The following is a 21,398-nucleotide window of genomic DNA, read 5'->3' on the forward strand; positions in this document are numbered from 1 at the left end:
CTCTTTTATATCACTGGTGTATAGGAACACGATTGATTTATGGATGTTAATTTTATATCCTGCTACTTTGCTGAATACATTTATAAGTTCTAGAAGTTTTCTGCTGGAATTTATTTTGGGGGGTCTTCTAAATATAGAATCATGTCATCAGCAAATAGGGATAATTTAAGTTCTTCTTTTCCTATTTGTATCCCTTTAATTTCTCTTGCTAGAGTTTCAAAGATGATGTTGAATGAAAGTCTTGTTCCAGTTTTTAGAGGAAATGCTTTCAGTTTTTCTCCATTTAGAATGATGTTGGCCTTGGGTTTAGCATAGACAGCTTTTACAATGTTAAGGTATGTTCCTACTATCCTGTTTTTCTAGTGTTATGAAATGAAGCGATGCTGTATTGTGTCAAATGCTCTTTCTGCATCCATGAGATGATCCTATAATTTCTTGTCTTTAAATCTGTTGATGTGATAAATTACATTTATTGATTTATGTATGTTGAGCCAAACTTGCATCCCTGGGATGTACCCCACTTGATTATAGTGCACTATCTTTTTAATATTTTTCATATGTTTGCCAGAAGTTTATTGAAAGTTTTTGCATCTCTGTTCATCAAGGATATTGGTCTGAAATTTTCTTTCCTTGATGTGTCTTTGTCTGGTTTTGGTATCAGGGTGATACAAGCTTCATAGAATGAGTTTGGAAGGGTTTCTTCCTTTTCTATTTTATGGAATAATTTGAGGAGTATTGCTGTTAATTCTTCTTTGAGGGTCTTGTAGAACTCAGCTGAGAATCAGTCTGGTCCTGGACTTTTCTTAGTTGGTAGGCTTTGATGTGTGCCTTACATTTATTTCAAGTACAACCTGCCGTACTTTGCTGAAAACTCCTAAACTCCTGTCTCTATCTGAGGCTTCTCTTCTGAGCACCTGTATTTAGCTTTCAACTTGTTACTTTATCTTTAAAAAGTCATTTTAAAATGACTTAAAACATATACTAAACCCTTAGGGGTTTTGTCCCTCCTAATTCTACCATCTCAATCTCCTAATTTCCCAATTTCCTGGGGTGTGCACCTGTAGTCCCAAACACTTGGGAGATTGAGGTGGGAGGATCACTTGAGCTTGGGAGTTCCTCTCTAGCCTGGGCAACATAACAAGATGCCATCTCAGATAAAGAATTAAAATGTCTCTGGGTCATTTTTGAGACCTCTTACTAATATCTTTTAAACACAGAAAGATTCATTGATTTATTGATCCCAACCACAGAAAGATTTATTGATTCTATCTCCTAAATATATTAAATCCATTCTCTTTGCTACATTTTTATTCTGCCCTAAACCACCTTCATGCTATGGTGAACTACTGCTGTAGCTTCCCAGCTGGTTTTTCTACTGAAGTCTTACCCATTCTTACACATCCATTTGTTACAGAGAAGTCAGAATAATTCTTTAAAAAGCATAAGTGTTACATATTGCCCTTCTTTGAAATTCCTCAAAGATTTATATTTGGGGGAAATCCAGACTGTAACCTAGGTCCACATCTGCAGGACTTGGTTCCTGACTCTGGTTGCTGCTCTCCTCTCCTCTGGTTTTTGTCCAGCCTGCTCCCTCCAGAGCACCTAATTCCTCCCTCTTCAGGGCCTGATAAGCTTGTTTCTCTGCATGGAATGCATCTACTGAACATTCAGCTCAGTTTACATGACACTTCAGGGAGGCCCCATTCTAAATGACATTTCCCACTGTAAGGATAGCTTTCTTTTCCTTCATAGAGTTTTTCACAGTTTTAAAGTTTTTGTATTAGTATATTGACTTAATGTCTCTCCCCTCAAATTGTAATTTTCATGAGAGCAGAGACTGTTCACTGTTGTATTGCTGGTGTCTCAGTGGTGTATCTGGTATAGAGAAAATACGTGATGAATGAGAAAATATATATACCACCTTTAGTAAACTATAGATTGGGAACTGTTTCATAGGTGTGTCCTGTACCCTGAGCATGGAAGGATTGCTTATTTCCTTTGATTTGTTCCTTTTCAAAATTGCTCTCTGAAAAAGGCCCTAAGTAATCATTGTAATTCCTGGAGACAGTTTTTGATGATTAGCCAACTTTTCAGTGCTCAGCTAAAATGTGGTGTGGGCAGATTTTAAGCCCCCACAGAGGAATACACTTGCCCACATTTCTTAGATTGAAACTCTTGAAAACTACAAGCGGGGAGTTCTCGGTGGTATGTTGGCTAAGTGATTTTTCTTTTTTTCTAAATCCAGTTTAAAAAAAAAAAAATTAGGGCCCTTCAAAATAAAGGCGGTCTAATTGAATTGGCTCACTATTGAGAATGACAGTATTATTTGTGTAAATATTATTAACTATTTTAAAATAAAAAGCCATGTTGTCATAATTAGTATAAGGAAAAAAACACATATTTCATATGCTAATGTCTTTTGTCTATGTTTTATAAGATACAATTATGATTTGATATTACAAGATATTTTGCTTTTTCAGCTCGACCCAGTAGTATACCTATAATCCCAGCAACTTGGGAGGCTAAGGCAAGCGGATCACAAGTTTGAAGGCCAACCTTAGCAATTTAGGGAGACCCTTAGTGAGATCCTGTCTCAAAATAAAAACAAGAGCTGGGCATAGTGGCACCACCTGTAATCCCAGATACTCAGGAGACTGAGGCAGGAGGAACTAAAGTTCAAGGTCAGCCTCAGCAATTTAGCAAGGCCATAAGCAACATAGTGTGACTCTGTCTCAAAATAAGAAATTAAAAGGGATGGGAATATAGCTCAGTAACTCTGGATTCAATCCCCAGCTTCAAAAAATTTTTAAGAAATAAAGAAGACTGGGAGTCAAGCATGGTGGCATATATCTATAATCCTAGCAACTTGGGCAGCTGAGGCAGAAGAATTACAAATTTGACTCAAAGTGCAAAATTTAAAAAGGATTGGGGATATAGTTCAATGGGTTCAATCCCCAGTACCAATAAATAATTAAATAAAATTGAAAAAAGGAACTGGGGCTGTGGCTAAGAGTTTTTAATTTAAAATTTTTAAAGCTGATATCAGGAAAATGAGATGATTAATTGTATGTGCAATAGAAAATTATAAGTCCAGTAGTTTGAAACAGCTTTTAGGCTACTAGCATTTTGCAAACTTCATGAAAAAAATGCCAGTTCAGTACCAGTTTTAGAACAGGTAAGTTTCATTTCAAGAGGAGATGTTTTAGAAATTTATTGTATTTCTTAAAACAATTAATGTACAGCAAATGAGGTGCTATTGTTTATTCCTAACGTCTGGATACTCAAAAACTTATTGTAAGTTGAAAAAACATGATGAATATTTATATGCATATTATCAGATTCAAGGTCATGGTGGGGAAGGGGGTAGAATAAGAAAAATGAAAATTTTGAAAACTTAGAAAAGGCCAACTTTCTAACTTTAATATTATCTACTCTACTTTTAGCCAGATTGTTATTCTGAGTGAAATGATTTTTAAAACTTCATCTATTTGTTGATATTTGCAATTTTACCAGAGATTTATAACTATTCTTGGGTCAATAAAACCTGAAGCTCATAAGATTTTATAAATGTCTGCTGCAGGGTATGACTAAATAAGTTTTGGAATTTCATAATCTTCTGGTAGCTGCCAAGGGCTCTTTTGATTTTTAAAATATAGATTACCAACTCTAGAGTTTGTGAAAGAATATGAGGAATATTGAAGTTATTTCCATAATAGTATTATATAAATACGGTACATTTGGGTTGTAGAGAGACTAAGGGAAATGTAAATACAGAAAACTCTGCCATATTTAAAACAGTCTCGCCAGGCACAGTGGTACACGCCTATAATCCCAGCAATTCAGGAGGCTGAGACAGGAGGATTGCAAGTTTGGGGCCAGCTTCAGCAACTTAACAAGACCCTGTCTCAAAATATTACAAGGGCTGGGGATGTAGGTGAGTGTTAGAACACCCCTGGGTTCAATTCCCAGTATTAAAAAAATAGTCTTTTCAAGCTAATTGCCAATTTAGGAACTATATTAAATAAATGTAGTACAACAGTTTTTGTGTTTATTTCTAAGAAGGGGAAAGAGCAGCTTTATTTTGCCAGTAATAGTGTCAGCAGCTAGCCATCTAATTGCTGGATTTCTTCTTCCTAATGTTTAATTAAAATCTTTCACTAACAATACATGATACTGAGGATAATGTGCAGAGAAAGACTTGGGTCAACTTCATCTTTCTAGCTTTCAGCCTTTATTTATTATGTGTCCTATTTATTTTAACCATTTTGTCTAGCAGCACCATCACTAGCCAAGATTTTATATAAAAATATATTTTATAGCCTATCTATACCTATGTCCACATCAGTAAAGTTGTATTTCCTTCTGTATGTAAAGAGTTCAATGTTTTGCCGGGTGCAATGCCTATAATCCCAGCAACTCAGAAGGCTGATTCAGAAGGATTGCCAAGTTCAAAGCCAATCTTAGCAGCTTAGTGGGGCCCTAAGGACTTAGTGAGACCCTGTCTGAAAATAAAAAATAAAATGGCTGGTAATGTGGCTCAGTGATCAAACAACCGTTGGTTCAATCCCTGGTACCAAAAAAAAAAGAGTTTAATGTTTACCAAAATAAGTAAAACCTTATCACGATATAAATTGCAACTCAGTTTTTGATTGTAACATAATTGTCTGTCATGTAAGGAAATGATTCTGATGCATAGGATTGGAACTGAACTCTGTTTACGTCCCACCCTACAGTGCAGCCCTGTAGGTAAATATTGCTACTGCCAGAGAGCTAGGTGGAAGACTAGGGGGGAATTGGTATAATTCCATCCTTGTTATTTAAAAACAGCAAATGTCTAACGAATGGTGAAATAACAGTCACTTTATATCGAGGATAATATACTGTTAATTAAGAGTTGATCATGATCCACTAGGATGCTTGAGTTCAAAGATGTGAAATTCACAATATTATTTTTCAAATAGAGTAAGTGGATTTGTAATTAAATAGAATATTACTTTATGAACTATTTTAGAAATCAGTGAGCATAGTGTAATGATTTTGAGAGCTTTTTGTCTTTCCACACACTTAGATTTTTAATTTTAAAAAATTTTTTTCAAACTATTGTCTCTTATAGACAGGGAATGTCTGTGTTTAACCTGCTGTATGCGTCTCTTAGCTGGGCTTCATGTTTGCTGCCTGAATAGTTAAAAATTATTCATAATAAAGATAAAATGTAGCTGCTGCTCCAAAGGTACTGTGCTATAACCTATAATAGTCTTTCTGTATACTCTGTTCTCTTTGTCTTTCAAGTGAATCACATCACCTAAAACTTATAACCCACTTTACTACAGTAGCACTGACATGTTTTGAGAGTCAGTAGAAGGAAGATTGAAGCATAACTAGCATCATGGGATCTCAGTTGGTTTTACAGCTTTCATACCTTTCTTGGTAATGCATGTATAATGGTACTGAGTGGCGTTCACTTTCAAGAGGTCTTAGAATTGATTGTAACAAATGTATTGCAGGAAAGAAGATAGATACTGTAATTAAGAGGTTATGAGAAAGACCAAAAAAACTCTGATAACCTGCTAATTTGAAGACCTGAAACATGTATTTAATATGATTCTGTGGAAGGTAATGTTCCTATTTTGAAATTTTAGACTAAAACTCCATTATAAGTATTTATGTAAATTGAGCCATAAATCTAATGATAGTCATTTATTCCATCTCTGTTCTTAATATCTGGGTTATTTCCTGGACATAAGCTAGTTGATTTATTTTATTGTTCTTTTGTTAAAGAGAAGTGGAGGTCAGGGCTACATTTTATTATTATATTCATATCAGTCTTATTAGCATGTCAGCTGAATCTTACTTCCCAAAGGGGTAAGTTTGTATAATGTTTCATTTGAGAACAAATAAAGGGTATGGAAGATGTGAATGTAGCATGAGAAGATTTAATTATTTTTACTATATTGCTTTAAACTTTTCATGTTGTTTCATTTAAACATGTCAAGATTCCTTTTGTCCTGATCCCAAAACTAGTTTAAAGTAGTCATTCACTATTATGAGACCATGTTTGATCATTTATTTGAATGATAAAATGCTATTCTTCTTGTAAAACATTCAAAATTTAAGCATTCAAAATAAGAATAATTTTTTTTTCTTTTAAACAGAGAACTTTAAAAAGAAAAAAGTAAAATTTACATGAAGGTAGTGGATAACCTCTGGAATGATTTTAAACAAGGAATATTATCCATAGTTATCATTGTAGTTTAGAATGATTACTGTGCAACTGGGTGGAAACACTTGAGGCAGGAAGGACAGTAGGAGGCTATTAATCAGGGTTAAAAAAAAAAATACTTTAACTGTGACAGTAATAATGAGAACATAGAAGAGAAAGAGAACCAAATGGGCGTGGTAAGGGATTGAGTATGATGGGAAGGATGGGGGAAGTGTTGGAAATCAGGACTCTCTCGGGGGTTTAGCCTGAGTGGATAGGGTAGAGTAACCTCAGCTGGCCTAGAGAACATGGGAAACGGAACAGATTTTGAAGAAAAGAATATGAATTCGATGTTTTTATGTGTGAAGTGTGGATTGCCTGTGACACTCCAAGGGGGATAATTATTTTAGTCCTTTGAAATATAGGCCAAGAATTCAAAAAGATGGGTTTAGATGTCATCAGTATAAATGGTTATCAAACATTGGGACTAGGAGATCAGAGAGAGAGGAGGGCAAAGCCTGAAGGAATGGCTAAAGGAATAGAGGGAAAAGAAGAGCATAGTGTACAGGAAACAGCAGGTGAAGCACTTGAAGAAGAGTCCTTTACAGCTTCAGATGTCAATTAGAAACCAGACAGTAAAGATTTTAAAAATGTCTATTGAGGCCAGATGTGGTTGCGCATGCCTATAATCCCAGTGACTTGGAAAGCTAAAGCAGAAGATTGCAGGTTCAAGGACAGCCTCAGCAATTTAGCAATGCCCTAAGCCACTTGGAGATCCCTGTCTCAAAGTAAAAATTAAAAGGGCTAGGGATGAGCTCAGTGGTAAAGCCCCTAAGTTCAATTCCCAGCACCAAAATTTTTTTAAAAATTAAAATTTTTTTAAAAGTATTGATTAAAATTAGCATTTTAGAGATTACTGGTATCTATGAACAACCCCAAGAGTGAATTAGAGATAGAAGCCAGAGTACGTAGGTCTCAGATTGAGTAGCAGTGGTGACTGGAGTAACTTTTCAAGTAGCTTGGTTGCCAGTATAAGGAATAAGTAAGTGAATGGGCAATTACTTGAATTCTGGAAGATAGAAATTACTAGAAGGTTTTATTTTTACTGTTTGTTTTTGTTCCATTTTAGAACCAGAGCTTATTTACATCTGAAAGAAAAAGGAACAATCCTTGTTGCAAGACATTAAAATGATAGCAAGAGAACCAAAGTTCTTGAAGAAGCTAGAAGGTCAGTTAGAGCATGGTGGCTTCTGTGGAGAAGACAGCTGTGTACATAAGAAATCACAGCACAAAGTGACAAAATTTCTGATACTAGAGTTGAAGTGTGGAGTAGTAAATGAATGAAAGGACCAGTAGCTCTGAGGGAATTGAGAAAAAATTAAGGTTTGATGTCAGGTGCTTAATAAATTTAGTAGGATATCCTCCCACATTTCAATTTTAGGTTTGTAAATCAGTAGATCATTGAGCAGTATAATCTTTCAGTTCAGTATTGCTAATAATTCAACTCTTTTTCTTTTCTTTTTTTTTTTATTAGAGCATTATAGTTCTACATAGTAGTAGGGTACGTTTTGACAAAATCATACATGCAAGGAATTTCATTTCAGTCCCCATTGCCCCTCTTTACCTCCCCCTTCCTATTCTTCCTCTACTGGTTTTTCTTTCATTCATTTATCTATTCATTTTTTTAATATTTTTTTAGTTGTCAATGAACCTTTATTTTATTCATTTATTTATATGCAGTGTTTAGAATCCAACCCAGTGTCTCACACATGCTAGGCAAGTGCTCTACCTCTGCACCCCAACCCCATTCTATTTTTTTTAATATTTTTTTTAGTTGTCAATAAATCATTCTTTCTCACTTTCTTTCTTTATTTATATGCAGTGCTGAGGATTGAACCCAGGACCTCACACATGCCAGGCAAGCACTCTACCACTGAGCCACGACTTCAGCCCCCAGCCTATTTATTTTTTATTGATACTTTCTACATATAAAGAAATTCCCTTTGGTGTACTTATAGATGCATATAGTATAATTTTGTTAAATTTATTCCATATTCCCTCCCCTTTCCCATCCTTCCTTTCTTCCTCTCATTCTTCTACTCCACTAATCTTCCCCTGTGTCTTTATGATATCTGACCCCTGCCCCAAACTCCTTTTTTCACGTATTTTACTCTAGCCTTCACATATGATCAACCCTTGATTTTCTGAGTCTGGTGATGATTCAGCTCTTAAGTTGAATTCCCTGGTTCAGTCTTCATTGCCCTCAGGTAATTTTTTGGTCCATATTTGTATGCCAGCTCCTTGGAACCATCAGTTTCATGGCACCTTTTCTCTTGGAGAACATAGGCATACAAAAAATGTCTCTCTTAGCTTACAATAAAGCACTACCAAAAACAAATGTTTCTTCTCATTCTTAGTGTATATTCCTCCTCAAAACTTTGTCACAGTTATAAAATGAATATATTTTACATTTGGAATCAAGATTTATGTCATATAATTCATGTTGCCAATAATCTTGAGTTAATTTAGACACATTTATCGTTTTAGTCTAATAAAGAAAAAAGCAGTAAGATTATGAGGTTGTAGCAGCTTTGGGCTCTCATGAAATGATAGTATGGGCAAACTGTTAGGATTTGGCTTTCTAAACCAAAGGCCCAAGTGCTGCTAGAACACACATCTTTAATATGAAACTCTAATTCTGCTTTTATATTTAACTACTAAACTTTGACTCCATAGAGACTTTTGAATGCCTTACAATACACAATTCCATGAATTCTTTATTTGGCAGCTTGAGGTTAGGGAAGTGCTTTTCTGTTTGCTCATGAAATCCATTATGATTCATTCTTTAGGCATAACCAGTGCTTCCATGTGTTCATCCTAATTCCCTATGTTGCAGTCAAAATAATTTCCGCTGACTTAATTTACTTTTTAATCTAAGAGATACACTTCCTATCTTCCCAGTCTATGCATTTAATGGAAATAAGCATTCTCCAAATCCAAATTAGCTAGTTCTCCTTTTTGGAATGCTCTCATATTCCAGCATGTTAAGCCCTGAGAGATCTCTCTTCTTGCTCTTATAAGCATACACATGTGACCAGCTGTATACTGTAAATATTGATACATCTTTAAAATTCCTATTTTGAGTATAATTCTACAAGCTAGTAACCTACTCAAGTTGAAGCATAACTTTAGACTGCTTTGGTTGAAAGAGTAAAATTCAGGCTGGGCGTGGTGGTGCACACCTCTAATCCCAGAGGCTCAGAAGATTGAGGCAGGAAGACTTCAAGTTCAAAGCCAGCCTCAGCAAGGCTCTAAGCAACTCAACATGACCTTGTCTCTAAATAAAATACAAACAGGGGCTGGGATGTGGCTCAGTGGTTAAGTGCCCATGGGTTAAATCACTGGTACCAAAAAAAAAAAAAAAAAAAAATAGTCAAGTTCAGAGGTGTAAAGAACAAGGCAAATGAAATAAACATGTACTTAATAAAAATATAGAATTCTTGGATTTTAGGAGCTGAAAAGGGATCTCAGCTGTCATAGGTATATAGATAGCCATGATATTAAATATGAAATTTATTAACTGCGAAGGTACCAGTGAGGATGGGATGGGGTTTTGCTCTGGTAATAAACTGATAATAAACCACAAAGTTTCAGTAACTTTTCTTTTTCCTCCTCCTCTTGCTCCTCCTCCTCCATCATCATCATTATTATTATTAACATACTGCTTATGTGGATATAGGGGCTTTGGTATTTTGTTCACTTAGGCAACCTGGCTGATATAAACTCCATCGTAATACATACTTGCATGATCATTGTACTAGGGAAATGGCAGTTGCTTAAGGCTCAGATTTTTCTAACCAGAAGAATCATATATCATTTACATTCATTGATCATGTGAGTTACATAGTCCTTTCCTAAGCTCAGGGGCAGTAAGGAAGTAGAGTTCTACTATCTACCTGAAAATATTCGTCAACAGCCATAATAACTATCACAGTAAACATGGGCAAGTAAGTTACTTAACCATTCTGTGGATCAGTTTGTTCACCATAGCCACTATAGTAGTAGTGGTTAGTACCTAATATGGTGGTTGTGAGCATTAAAAAGAATAATATATGTAAAACTCTTATATAAGCTTGGTACTTAGAAAAGAATAAATGTGTACTCCTATTCCAGCTATCATTATTGTTAATAGGTTTTTACTGTCTTGTACACTATCCACTTCATTTACAGGGATTACCGCTTGAAACAACTCGTAGAGTTGAAGTGCTTTTTTTTTTCTCTTTACTAAATTTTGAGTGAATTTGTTGTAGAAAACTGCAGTGACGCTTTTTTCCTCAGAGTTCACATTGCTTAATCTTGATTGAATTAATCAATTTTGTCTTTTAAATATCCTAATGTTACTAAGCACCCAGAGCCAAGTTAGATATTTGGAGAAACTTTGTAGCAAGAAAAACTGACTTCCAGGCTAGGGTTGTAGCTCGGAGGTAGAACACTTGCCTAGCACATATGAGACACTGAGTTCAGTGCTCAGCATAAAAATAAATAAGGGGTGTGGCTCATGGTGGAGCACTTGCCTTGCATATGTGAGGCACTGGGTTCAATTCTCAGCACCACATGTAAATAAATAAAGATATTGTGTTCATCTGCAACTAAAAAAAATTATAAGTAAGTAAAATAAAGGTGGTGTGTCCATCTACAAGTAAAATATATATATATTAATTTAAAAAAAAAAAAGAATAAATGACTCCAGAGAAGGTGCTTGTGTAAAAAGCATTGTAATGATGGACTTAACAGTAACATAACTTTTCTTTTTCATGTAAAGCAACTTGGAGTCAAATTTCTGAAGGCAAAGAGATGACAGTGGAACTAGTGATGAATTAACTATATTGCACTAGAGATTTATCTGAAGTTATTCTAGCAAAAACTAAAACAATTATTTGTTTATTTAAAAAAGTATTACTTTTCCTAACAGTTACATAAAAATTTACATTTGTCAACCTCAGGTATATTGTAATTTTCAAAATTAAACCTTGTAAAGAAATGCCAAACTCATTGTCATAGTCTGTTTTCCCATAATTAAATGGGATTTTTCTATGATAATTTTAGTGTATTTTTATGTAATTTTATCTAGAAAATTAACAGGATATAAATTGACTTAGCCATATATTTCTAGCCAAGAATAGGAATTTCTTGTTCTGTTGTTAGTGGGAAAGAAATATGAAGTAGCACTTTTTCAAACCCTCAGTATCAAAATTTTTTTATCAGTTGCCTGTCAGAAGGTGAACTTAACCTGTCATTTCCTAACCTCCTATAATTTAACACATTAATTTTTGTCGTAAAATAAATACTGCTTTATGAAATTGAATGCAAATATAAGTGAGTTTTTAATAGAAAATATGACTGTGCCTTCATACTTTTCCTGCTAGATGTGTTTACTTCTCTGCCTTGTAGAGCTAATTCTGTAGAGAGGAGAAAAGACACAAACTAGAAATTCATCACTAAAGCGTTCAAGAATAAGCTAAAAACTATTACATAGGTGTTTTTTATTCTAGAGAGGGAGATCTAGATAACAAAAACTGATCTCCATGTGTAATCATATTTTTAAAAAGAAATATTTCTTTATTGTATATGAAATTAAGATTTAATTTCAAAAAGTCTGATTCTCTAGCCTGGCCAAGTGGTGCATGCCAGCTCCTTGGGACACAGAAGCAGGAAGATTGAAAAGTTCAAGGCCAACCTCAGCAACTTAGTAAATTGTTTTTTTAAAGGGCTGAAGATATAACTCAGTGGTTGAGTCCTCCTGGGTTCAACCCCCAGTACTACAAATAAATAAATGATAAAAATAAAAGAATAAAAGTCTACGGTTCTTGATGGTACTTTCCACTTTGTTTAAAGTAACATAACTATATTACTGAAAGTTGGGAAGCTAAATGAAATACTGGAAAATAAATAGTCATAATTCTTCCATCCTAACATGCCTACTCTGAACATTTTGGTGTTTTTCCTTCCAATTTTTTTTCTTATGTATTCATTCTTTTAATATACTTATAATCTGTGTAATATGTTCTTTCATAAATACTTCACTGGAAATTTTGTGCCAGTTAACAAAGTCACTTTTGTTTTTGTTTGCAGAGCATGTAAGGAATTAACATTTGATCCTCAAATGCCATTTTGAGGTAAATAGAGTAGATATTAGTCACATTTTGCATATGAGGATTGGGAAAGCAGAAAATCCTAGAAAGACTCTAGTTGGTCTGTAGTAGACTTCTTTTCATGACGAACATACTTGCTAACACAGGCAAGTGGGTACATTTAGTTTGGAAACAAGTGCAGAACAAGTCCTCTGCAATTTTTTCCTCCTCAGTTACTGGGTATTGAACCCAAGGGCACTTGACCTCTGAACTATATCCCCAAACCTTTATTTTGAGTCAGTCTTACTGACAATTTGCTAAGACTGGCGATCCTCCTGCCTCAGCTTCCTGAGTGGCTAGAATTATAGGTGTCTGCCATTGCACCTGGTTCTTTCTGCAAATTCTTATTCCCTGAGACCTAGTCCTGCCTATTGGGCCAAGAGGAACCTTTGAAAATACAGATTTCGGTAAATACACAAAACATCAAGAATCTTTTTTTTAATAATTTTATTTTGTTTATTTAATTTGTTTACATGGTGCTGAGAATTGAACCCAGTGCCTCACACATGCTAGGCAAGCGCTCTACCATTGAGCCACAACCCCAGCCCCAAGAATCTTGAAACGATTTAATTAGTCTGATTACTCTCCTGTGAGTTACAATTAAAATGGTTTTAAACTTTTTGTTGTTTGACCTAGAAATGAGAGAAACAAAATCAGAAGTTTATACATTAGAGAGGTTACTACATCCAACCACTTGTTCTCATTAAGGTAGTGAGCTCTGTGTGATAGTTGAAGCCTTATGTTGAATCTGTTATTAGACGAGACATGTTCCTAGGAAACTGGTCTTCAAGAGTTTTAAATATGTCAAGTTCGAATTTTATGATTATTTGGTAGCTTTCTGAAGTCCCAAGGATTATAAATTTTAGAATTCAGAAGCAAGGGCTGGGGATGTGGCTCAAGCGGTAGCGCGCTCACCTGGCATGCTCGCGGCTCTGGGTTCGATCTTCAGCACCACATACAAATAAAAAAATAAAGATGCTGTGTCCGCCGAAAACTAAACAATAAATATTTTAAAAATTCTCTCTGTCTCTCTGTCTCTCTCTCTGTCTCTCTCTCTGTCTCTGTCTCTCTCTCTCTCTCTCTCTCTCTCTCTCCCCCTCCCTTCCTCCCTCCCTCCCTCCCTCCCTCTCTCTCTCTCTCTCTCTCTCAAAAAAAAAAAAAAAAAAGAATTCAGAAGCAAAAAAGAGTTCCTTAGTTTTTAAATTTTTTTAAGTTGATAAGCACATTCCAGTTGTACCTATTTTTTCGTTGGGAAAACCCTAAATTTCATTTTATTGTTCACAGTAGTGATGACAACTAACTGCTGTGCCGCCCTGTAATGAAAGTTTTCTTTTTGTCTTCAACTTCTAGCTGAGGAAATTTCTCTAACATCCAGTATTCTTTTTTCTTTTAAAGAGAATTTAATTTGTAAATCAGCTGATGGAAATTAAGAACACTTTGATATGACTCATTTTTTTTATTATAGTATAGTAGTTATTTATTTACTTATTTGTGATACTGTGGAGTATTCTACCTCTGAGCTTCATCCCCCAGCTCTTTTTACTTTTTATTTTGAGACAGGTTTTTGTTAAGATACACAGGCTGGACTCAAACTTATGATCCTCCTGCCTCAACCTCTCAAGTCACTGGGATTATAGGCGTATACCACTGGGCCCATCTTACAGTATAGTTTTTATAAATGTTCTTTGCTTTTTGCTTTTCCTTTTCAAACATGTCATTTTTTAAATATTTATTTATGTATCTTTGGTTTTAGATGGACACATTATTTTGTTTTTTTTTTTTTTGTGGTGCTGAGGATCGAACCCAGTGCCTCATTCATGCTAGGCAAGCTGAGCCACAACCCCAGCCCAAACATGTCATTCTTCATTGGCTCTTGAGAAGGTAAAGATTTAGGATTTATTGGCCTATGAAAGAAAAGAATATTACTTCCTCCTTTTCAGTGTTGTTTCACAGCTGCAGATTTGAGCTAGAGAAAGCAGTGTAAAAAAATGTAAGAAGATAGAGGGGCAGTATGCCTTGTGCCAATAAGGACCTGGCCTTAGAATTGTTAACTATTAACTATTTTTTATATTTTGCCTCTGGATATTAGGACCTCTGTTGCTTCTTTCTTTCTTTTTTTTTTTTTTTTTTTTTGGTACTGGAGATTGAGCTCAGGAACATTCAACAACTGAGCCACATCCCCAGATCTATTTTATATTTTATTTAGAGACGGAGTCTTATTGAGCTGCTTAGCATTTCACCATTGCTGAGGCTAACTTTGAACTCACCATCCTTCTGTCTCAGCCTCCTGAGCTGTTGGGATTACAGGCGTGCGCCACCATGCCCGGCTTTTGTTGCTTCTTTCTGATGTATTGCCTTCTTGGGACTCCATCCTTGAATCATGCCTACCTGGGAGCTACATGCCTTGGCATGAGGCTGGATTTCCAAACATTTAAGTACTCTGAGCTAAGTGTTCCTTCTCAGGTGTTTACTCAGCTGTTGTTTTCTGCTTCCCTCAGTTCTGTAGTGCATCTGTGAATTTATTATGATAATTAGAAATTATCTTAGCTGTTTACCTCACTCATTCATCTATCTCTCATCCCTATTTTTCTCATGTACTTAAATAAGTAAACATATACCTAACTATACATCAGCCATTATTACCTTTCCATGTTGTTTTTAGCTGTTTTTCCATCTGTTTCTGACTAGATTATGAACTATAAAAGGACAAGGGTTTCTTGTTGTAGCTGTTTTTAAATCTCTATCTTTGATACCTAACACAGTGGCATTTAATAAACTCTGAAAGTCATTGTTTTTCAGATTTTTTAAACTCGTGTCCCCTCTTGATAAATTATTCTTGAACTATTCTGATAAACCCTCTATGAGATTCACCAAGAAGAGAGCAGAAAACATATATCTTCACCAAACAAGAACATTAACTTTTTTTTTTTTTTTTTTTTTTTTTTGGTACTGGGAATTTATCACTGAGCTACATCCCCAACCATTTCCTTTTTTATTTTGAAACAGCGTCTCACCAAATTGGCGAGGCTAGCCTAGAACCTGCAGCCCTGCCTCAACCTCCTGAGTAGCTGGGATTACAGGCATGTGCCATCGTGCCTAGCAAGAATATGAACTTTGGAGCTGTGGTTGTGATTCAGTGGTGGAGCACTCGCCTAGCACACATATGAGGCACCAGGTTCGATCCTCAGCACCACATAAAGATAAATAAGATAAAGGTATTGTGTCCATCTAAAACTAAAAAATAGAAAAAAGAACATGAGCTTTTTATACTTTGTATGTTAATATAAGCTTGGTTCCTTTTTCCAAATATAAAATTAAATGTCATTGAAAATGCCTTTTCATATATCAAATGACCTCCTAGAGGGAATATGTTTATACTGGTTTACTCTTATACACACCCATCTTTATACTGCTTTATACTACTCCAGTGTCCCAGGAAATTGGGAAAGTACTCTATGCTAGGAAATAATGCCAAGTTTTATTGGATTACTTTAACTCTTAGTTCTGGTGCTGGTTCAGTTGTCTTACTTGGGTATTAATCTCCTTGTTTACTAATAATAAAAGCAGTGCTTAGATAGTCTGTGCAGGGACCAACAGGCACCATGAAACAGCCAGATAAATGGACTATGACCCCAAAAGACACACCTACTTGTAACAACAAATTTTACTTTGGCAAAAGAAAGTGTTTTTTATTTTCCCTATGTTATCACAGTGACTTACATAAAGCTGATACAAAATACTGTTTGTTTCTGAATACTTTGGTTTGTGGAGTTTTATTCTTCTCAGCACATTTCGTGTTCTAATAATAACACGTCTCTATCGGGTCATTGAGGCGGGAGAAAGGCATATACAGTGATCCAGCTGTCTGGAATGAAATCTAACTCTGCTTCTCCCTAGCCCTGGCCACAGTAGAGGAGATGGAACCCAGGACACCTTACCACTGAGCTTACATTCTTGCCTTTATTTATTTATTTATTTGAGACAAGGTCTTCCAAAATTGCCCAGGCTTGTAATCCTCTTGCTTCAACCTCCCAAATAGTACGATTATTGGTGTGTGCCACCATATGCAGCTTGCAGATTTGTTTGTTTGTTGTGACGCTGGAGATTAAACCCAGGGCCTTGTGCATACAAGACAAGCCCCCTACCAACTGAGCTATATCCCTAGCCCATTGCAGTTTCTTTTGATGATCTAGTAATTCTATGATTTTTAAGGAAATGTGATTCAAAAGTTTTTAAAACTTCAAAAACATCATACAAAGATAGAAGATTTATGTTTGTTTCTAACTCTGTCCTCTTCCTCTTCCTGCTTGTTTTTTGAGACTAATAATGTCTCCCAACCAAAGAGATTGTAAAGAAAAGCAACAAGCTACAACTTGTTGACACAAAGCACAATCTTGATTACATTGTAAAGGTGATTTTTTAAAAAATGTTACTGAAATGTAAAGTCTTTAAGCATTTGCATTAGGTGGAGGCTGAATTTTTAATTATGTCTTTTATGGGCAAAAAAAAAATTCACTATATTTAGCTTCAAAAAGATTACAAGTAGTATGTTTTCAGTAGAACCCAACCTTTATTATCACTAATCAGGTAATAAGAAAGCAGCTAAATGCATTTGAAGGCCTCATTTAACTTTTTTTTTTTAATGGTACCAAGGATTGAACTCAGGGGCACGCAACCACTGGGCCACATCCCCAGCCCCCAGGGTCTCTGAGTTGCTTAGCGTCTTCCTTTTGCTGAGTCTGGCTTTGAACTCACAATTCTCCTGCCTCAGCTTTCCGAGCTGCTGTGATTACAGGCATACGCCACCACACCCAGCTCATTTAACAGATTTTATTCCTTAATTTTGTTCAGTTACTTTAAACTTAGAAATTGACTCTCCCTTCAGAATGTCAAGAATCTGACCACTTCTCACCACCTCCACTCTGACCACCCTGGTCTGAGCTATTATTCACTTTCAGCTGGATCATTGCTGAAACTTCCCACATGATCTCCACACTTTTACCCTTTTCCCTCTCCACCTCTCAGTCTGTTCTCAAAAGAACAACTGCAGTAATCCTATAAAAATGTTAGATCCCAGGTTGGGGTTGTGACTCAGCGGTCAAGCGCTCACCTAGCATGTGCGAGGCCCTGGGTTCAATCCTCAGCACCACATATAAACAAACAAAATAAAGGTCTTGTGTCCAACTGCAACTAAAAAATAAATATTTTTTTTAAATGTTAGATCTCATGCTTCATCTACTCAAAACTTCCTAATAGCTTCTCATCTCAGGGTAAATGCCAAAATCCTTTCCAAAACCTACAGAGCCTTCCATAGTCTGTACCCCAGTTAACTCTTAGACTAGCTCAATCCAACCACATTTGCCAGCTCATTGAATCACACCAAGCACAGTCCTTGGTATTAGTTGTCTGCATCCCACTTGCTAGACTGCTGTCTCCCCACATCTATGCATGGTTCCCTCTTGAATCTCCTTTAACTCTTTCCCCAAAAGATGACTTCATTGAAGCTTTTCTTGACCTCTGTATATAAAATTACAGACACTTCCTTCCCTTGAACTCTTTCTATCCTATTTTCCCTGCTATAGTTTTTTCTTAGTACTTGTCACTATGTATTATTATTCATTTTATTTGTTGTTTTTATATGTCTGTCCCTGTGTACTTGTGACCCCTGTGAGGGCAGGGATTTTTCCTGTTTTAATCACTGATGTATCCTCAGTGCCTAGAAAATGCCTAGAATGATAGACACAATAAATATTTGTTGAATGAATGAATCAGTTTCCCTATAGTTCCTAGGCTATCCTACCAATATTTTGAAAAAATCAGTAATAGTCATAGTTCTAGGAGCCTGAGCTCTAAACTCTAAGAATAAAGAGCTATATTTTCTGCCCACTCCACCTAGCCCCCAGCCAAACAGACCTCCTTATGCCCATCTTTTAAATCCTCAGTTCAAGAGCCTTACTATATTAACCGTCTCCGCTTCTCCCAACTCTCCCCCAAAAAGTAAATACTTACTCCCAGAATACCTGTCATCTTTTTCCCTCTTATCTCCTATATAAAACCCTGTAGTGAAAAAGTTATTAACTGAATTTCACTTAACTGAACTCCAGTTAACTGCCTGGTGGGATTAGCCAGTGTTCTCATTCCCACTGTAAAACATATTGACGAGGGCCCACAGCCTGCTGAATGTTCTTAGCTAAATGTTCACAGCTGGTAGACACGCTCTAGCAAGCTTTGTGCTTTCACTTCCTCCACTTAAATTTGTATGCATATTGAAGTCAGTTGTATTTATGCCCAAACCTGTTTATACCAGTTTAATGTTAAAATAGATTAAATAATCATAGTCTATTAAATACATAACACAGTGTGTTTTTAGAATGGACTGTATTTTTTTTAAAACATCTTTAGGCTCACAGGGAAGAGGGGGCAGATACAGAAGTCCCATATATTCCCTCTCTCCACACAAAGCACAGCCTCCCCAGCTATCAACAAAATGTACCAGAATGGTACATTTGTTCAAATCAGTGAGCCCACATAGACACAGTATCACCATACTATATTTTAGGATTCCCTTTGGTATTTTACATTTTATTAGTTTTAACAAACATGATGACATATGTCCTCCATTGTATTATCTATCCTTCCAGATAGTTCTGCTGCCCTAAAAATCTTCTGTGCTCCCCACAGTAAACCCTGACAATTGCTAATCATTTTGCTCTCTGTATATCAGGATGTCAGATAGGTAGATTCATATAATGTATATAGCCTTTTCAGATTGGCTTCCTTCATTTAATAATATGCATTTTAAGTTTCATCCATGTCTTTTCATGACTTGATTGTTCATGTATTTTATTATCACTGAATAATTCTATTGTGTGGCTGTTCCATGGTTTATTCACTCCCTATTGAAGGACATCTTGGTTGTATACAAATCTTGGCAATTATGAATAAAATCACTGTAAACATCCATGTACAGGTTTTTATGTGACATAAGTTTTCAGTTTGTTTGGATAAACACCAAAGAGTACAATTACTGAATCATATGATAAGGCTATGGTTAGTTTTCTAAGAACTACTAAACTGCATATTTTATAGTGACTGTTCCCATTAGCAAAGAAGGTGAGTGAGTTGTTGCTCCGTGTTACAATTTGAATATGAGATATCCCTCAAAAGCTCCTCTTTTAATGCAGGAATGTTCAGAGATGGAAGATTAGATTATGAGAGCTGTGACCTAATCATGGATTTATTCATTGGTGGGTTAATAATTTAAATGGAGCAACTGGGTGGTAACACAGGCAGGTGGGGCATGGCTGGAGGAAGAGGTCAGCTGGGGCATGCCTTTAAGGGTTGTGTGTGTCTCTTGCCTTTGGCTCTTCTTGCTTCTATAGTGAGCTGAGCAGCCTTCTTCCACCTTGCCCTCTACCATTGTGTTTGGCCTCACTAGGGCCCAGAGCAATGGAGTGGGCCAGTCATAGACTGAAACCTCTGAAACCATGAGCCCAAGATAAACTCCCTCCGATAAGTTGTTCTTGTCAGGTATCTTGGTCACAATAATACAAAGCTAACTAACACACTGTGTATCTTTGCCAGCATTTGGGATTGAAGTGTTTTGGATTTGGGCATTTCTAATAGGTTTGTAGTGGTAGCTAATTTTGTTTTAATTAGCAAGTACTTACTAATGTCTATTGAACATCATTTTATATGCTTATTTTCTATCTTCATATCTTCTTTGATGGTCTGTTTATTCAGGTCTTTGATCCATTTTTTAAATTGGCCCTTTATCAGATGTGTCTTTTGCAAATATTTTCTCCCAATAATGTGACTTATTTTCTCATCCTCTTGAGAATACAAGTTTTTGTCTGAAATTAGTAGAGTTACTTCCACTTTCTTTTCATTGGTATTAGTGTGGTATATCTTTGTATACCCTTTTACTTTTGTGTATGTCTTTATACTTAAAGTGGTTTTCTTTTTAGATGACATGAAGTTGGGACTTGGTTTTTTATGCACTTTGACAATCTCTTTATTTTAATTGGTGTATTTAGACCATTGATACTTAAGGTGATGATTGGTATAGTTGGATTAATATCTGCCCTCTTTGTTGCAATTTTGTATTATTTCTCTTATTTTTTGTTCATATTTTTATCTTTCATACTTTTTCTGCCTTTTGTGTTTTTTTTTTTTTCCTTACTTTCTTTTCCTTTTTTGTGGTACTAGAGATTGAATCCAGGAGCTTACTACCATAACTTACCTATATCCTCAGTCCTGTTTTTTTCCCCCCTTTTAGTTGTAAAAAAGACCTTTATTTTAGTTGTTTATTTTTTATGTGCTGCTGAGGATCAAACCCACTGCCTCACACATGCAGGCAAGCGCTCTACCACTAAGCCACAACCCCAGCCACTCTCAGCCCTTTTTTATTTCTTATTTTGAAACCAGGTCTTGCTGAGTTGCTGAAGCTGGCCTCAGGCTTGGGACCCTCCTGCCTTGGCCTCCCCAGTAGCTAGAATTACAGGCATATGCCATTGCACCTGGCTTTCCTTTTGTGCAATTTATATTCCATTTACTCTCCCTTCTTACTATATCAGTTTTACTTCCTTTTTTACTGTTTTAGTGGTTTCGCTTGAGTTTGCAATATACACTTATACCTAATCCAAATCCTCTTTCCCATAACAGTATACCACATCACAGGAAATGCAGATACCTCATAATAACAAAATATTCATAACAAAATACTCCTTCCTTGTGTTGTAACTGACATTCATTTCACTTATGAGCAGTACATATACACACATTCAAATACATTTTTCTTTTATTATTGTTTTGAACAAACTTATCTACTAGGTTAATAAAGAATAAGAATTATTTTTTAATTTTACCTTTTTGTTCATTCTCTGATGTTATTTTCTTACATAAGCCTAGAGATTCTGAATTATATCATTTTGCTTTTCTTTGAAGAACTTTGACCCTGCTTGTAAGTCAAAGCTATTGATAATAAATTGCCTGATTTTTTTTTTTGT

The 21,398-nt window shown here is 35.7% G+C and overlaps 1 protein-coding gene across 4 annotated transcripts in view; it reads left to right on the forward strand.

Moving 5' to 3' along the window:
* Positions 1 to 21,398, forward strand: part of Hmg20a (high mobility group 20A) — a 79,371-nt gene that overhangs the window by 19,083 nt on the left and 38,890 nt on the right. The window contains exons 2-3 of one of the 4 annotated variants that reach the window (XM_078049238.1): positions 5,505 to 5,613; positions 7,329 to 7,427. The exons of 1 other annotated variant lie outside the window; for it this stretch is intronic. The gene's annotated coding sequence lies outside the window, so the exon portion shown is untranslated. Of the gene's footprint in view, positions 1 to 5,504; positions 5,614 to 7,328; positions 7,428 to 15,396; positions 15,606 to 21,398 lie in introns of all 4 variants that reach the window. 2 more of the 4 variants (XM_078049239.1, XM_013359700.4) reach the window with 2 other exon arrangements.

This window comes from Ictidomys tridecemlineatus, chromosome 5, assembly GCF_052094955.1.
Source record: "Ictidomys tridecemlineatus isolate mIctTri1 chromosome 5, mIctTri1.hap1, whole genome shotgun sequence".
In the NCBI taxonomy this organism is placed as follows: Eukaryota; Metazoa; Chordata; class Mammalia; order Rodentia; family Sciuridae; genus Ictidomys; species Ictidomys tridecemlineatus.